Source organism: Suncus etruscus, chromosome 20, assembly GCF_024139225.1.
Source record: "Suncus etruscus isolate mSunEtr1 chromosome 20, mSunEtr1.pri.cur, whole genome shotgun sequence".
NCBI lineage: Eukaryota > Metazoa > Chordata > Mammalia > Eulipotyphla > Soricidae > Suncus > Suncus etruscus.
Window position 1 is genome coordinate 23,019,849 of NC_064867.1, and position 4,123 is coordinate 23,023,971.

Sequence of the window (4,123 nt, forward strand, 5' to 3'; positions counted from 1 at the left end):
CCTGAGCACTGCTGGGTGTGACCCCAAAACCAATAAATAAATAAATAAATAAATAAATAAATAAATAAATAAATAAATAAAATGTAAAATTAACAAATATGAGGTAGTTATTCTTTTTAATACTCTTTTATTAACTCATTCTATAAATTTGCCAATGTGCCAAAAACTATTGAAAGGGCAATGGTGGTGGAAAAGCTGCACTTTTGAAGGGGAGTGTACTTTTTATGACTGAAACCCAATTACAAACATGTTTGTTACCATGGTGCTTAAATAAAGATATTATTTTAAAATTTTAAAAAACAAGTACATGTTCAAGAAAGAACGGGGCTTCAAAAAATAAAGAAGGGACTTTCCAAATATTATTGAAGAATATAATGAACAGAATTCAATCACCACCATCAACACTATTGCCACATCTTTGCTTCTAATTCGAAAACACTATGCAAAGTAAAGAAAATTGAAATGAATCAGGTAGCAAAAGTATCTACTATAAGTCATTTAGAATAGTGTGAAGAGGGTCAGGGATATGGGTTAGATGACATATTTTACACTTGAACCTTAGGTTCAAATTCACTGCCATGAATGCATTTGATAACTGTTCCTCACCCCATGCCCAACAAAACAAAAGAGCAAAATAATGTGAATAGTTTGCATTCATTTATCTGTCATCTCAATGTTTTTCTATTTGAATTCATTCTTTGCTGTAAAAATATTATCTTGGCTGTGTGGATAAGGTTTTAGAAGGTGAAAATTGTCAGAGGTTTCAACCTACCATAGTTAAACAGAACTTTCTAATCTATTGTCTTTTAAAATCAGATATGCTGAGGCCTGAGAGATAGAATGGAGGTAAGGCATTTGCCTTGCATGCAGAAGGATGGTGGTTCAAATCCTGGCATCCCATATGGTCCCCCGAGCATGCCAAGAGCGATTTCTGTAACCTCTGAGCACTGCCGGGTGTGACCCAAAAACAAAAAACAAACAAACAAAAAATCAGATATGCTGTGTATCTTCTGTTTCTGTTTATGCCAGTGAACTTTAACCTTCAGGATCCTGCCTAGTAAAAAAAAAAGATATATCTTTGGTATTATTTCAGACTGGAAATGTTATATACACAGTTGCCAATAAAACTTTCCCCCAGGAATTTGACTACCTTTTGGGGGTGGCAGTAGAGCCTGAGAGAATCATAAAAAAAATTGAGCTTCAAATAATTTTTAAAAAAATTTTCATAAGGAGAAAACCCAAAGAATCTTGAATGATGATTTGCAACATAATACCTCTTTAAGTAATGTAGATTAAGACAAGACTATGAAGATGCAACTTGACCTATCTACAACACAAATGTATGTGGAGATGGCAGAATATTTTTTTCACTGAACTGAGATCTGTTTCTAACTTTCCAGGAATCTATATTCTTACCCAAGAATCTTACTGAAGCTTTAACTAGCTCAGATCCATTCTTTGCAGTGAAGTGAGAAAACTAAGCCTATGCAACTTCTGCCTATTAAATGAGATTAGTTTACCTTTCCACCAGCTTACACAAAATAGCAGCTCAATGGTCCTCCTAGGACTAACAAATAAGAAAACTGTGCTCTAATCAATGTTACTGCTAAGTTTAATAGTTTTCTAATATTTGGACTAAATTTTATTGCTGTCAGTTGAGAATCTCTTTTTAAGTAATTCTATTTGCCTCTCAATTATGTGCATATGTTTCATGTAATATATCTCCTTATGGAACAAGAGAAGGGGGACACTGAGAATGACATTCGTTACTTTGTCTTTCTTGTTATGACAATCAATGGTTTCTTTATGATCGTTTTGTGAAGCTGGGCATTTATGAGGTTTTTGTAGTTGGGGTTTGCTGAAGTCAATGCTGTTGGCCATTTATCCCATGTTCAGTATTTTCTTCCCATCTGATGGGAAAGTTGATAACAGTGTCTTTTCATCAAGGTGCTTTTAAGGTAATTTTTATGTTTTTGTTTAACATGGCTCAAAGAGCAACTGAAAAAAAATGAATCAAGATACAGATGCTGATTAAAACACATGGCTGTCTGCTTCCCTGCATATTGGCCCAGTGCCTGGAAGGATCGTGCACCAGCAGGTGGATAGGATTGTGGCTGATACACCTGACATGAGAATGGACTATAATGAAACTCAGGCTGCACTCCAATAAAAATCAGTATCTTCATGTCTTTGACGAAATCACTTCAGATCAAGCCTCTATTATGGCAGAATAAAGTATGTATTGGCTTCAGAATTAAAATCAGAAAGGACTTCAGTATCATTATGCTATTTTCACATATTTCAGGCATTTTATATTAGGGGGATGATACTATGAAGATGGAGGAGAAAAGGAAAAACTACTGTCATAGAGGGATTGCAAAACTAAGGCTCCAATTCTTTATCCTCTTTGCCATTGTACTGTTTGTGCTCTCACAGTCTGGCTCTGACTTGTTTACCCAGTTGACTTGCTTGGGCCAATGGGATATCATCAAATATGTGAAAGCAGAAGCTTGTAAAGTATTTATTTGCACTACTCAAGTCCATTGGGCTGGGGTATTAGGACTATACCCTGCTATTCTCGGGATGGCCAGATAATACTAGGGATCAAACTCGGGTCTCTGTACATATAAGGGATGTGCTCCCGATCCCTTAGTTAATTCTCCAGTCCAAGATGAATAAGCTTAATATAAGATTATGCCAATGGCAAGCACAAATAGCTTGTTGTGAGAACAATACTCCATTTTCAGTGATTAGAAACAATGCTCACAATGGGTGAATTTATTAGATTATGAATGGGACATATATAGGTTTGTCTCTGTACCAATGACATTGAATTAGAAATACCCTACTGTAGAAAAGTGGATGTTTCTATGTCTGGTACTTAAGGTTTCTAAATTCAGAGATATATTTATTTGCCATGAAGAGGTATTTCCGAGTGGAGCATATAGTGAAAGTACTAGGGTTTTCTCCTACAATAAACACAATTAGGACTTTCAGCCTAAGAGCAGCTAGGTTCTGGGGACCCCAGAATGGGGGTGAATTTTAGGTTTGGGTCAAAACAATGGAACTGTGAAGGTGAGAATTGTGTGTTGTTTATACATGTGCCTGTTTACAGGTTTTCAGAAATAATTTGGCATCGTTCCAGCTTTGTTTTCTTTCCTATAAGTAAGTGCTCTAAGCCTGAGGAGAGGGGGCACAATTAGCAAAGTTGTCACACTGTCACTGACACCAGGTCTGAAAACATGGATATTTTTACTGGAAAGAGATGTATGTACAGTGGGAGGAGAAAAAGAGAGATGGGAAGTGAGTGTGACAGAGGAAAGAGAGTGAGAGTGAAAGAGGGGACAGAGGAGAGAGGAGAGAGACAAAGAGAGGAGAGAGACAGAGAGAGGACAGAGAGAGAGAGAGAGACAGAGAGAGGACAGAGAGAGACAGAGAGAGACAGAGAGAGGACAGAGAGAGAGAGAGAGGACAGAGAGAGAGACAGAGAGAGACAGAGAGAGGACAGAGAGAGAGAGAGAGAGAGAGAGAGAGAGAGAGAGAGAGAGAGAGAGAGAGAGAGAGACTATCTGTTTCTATTAGGAGGCTGACTGCTAGAGGCACTTAAGAGGTCAGGCAGGGAGCTGCTATGAACAGTTATTATAGAGTTAGTGAGGCCAGGAGAGGTGCAGGCAGTGGCAATACTGAAGGTAGCATTGCTGCCACATGCTGGGATGAGTCTAGAACCTGGGGAGGGTGAAAATTGCTGTTGATTGCAAACACTGAAAGGGCAAAAGAAAGCAACCTAGGGCAAGCAAAGTAGCTAGGACTGCTGCCAGAAAGTTATAGGGAAGCTCTGAGAGTCCTGAGCAGCCTCTGACCTCTGATTGAAAGTAAGTAAGGGCCTGCACTTGGGAGTGAGAGTCCGAATACAGCACAGGGAGAAACTGCTAGAAAGAAGAAGGGTAGATATAATCAGAGAGAATACGACAGGGGCAGTAAAAAAAATGTTAGATTTTTCCTACTATGGATTGTTTCCTATGGCTGCATCAGGTTCTGGACCCAGACTCCTGAGAAGGACCAATTGTTACTTCAGAAGTATTAAAGGGAAGGCAGAACCCATGAACCCATTACTTGGTTCCCC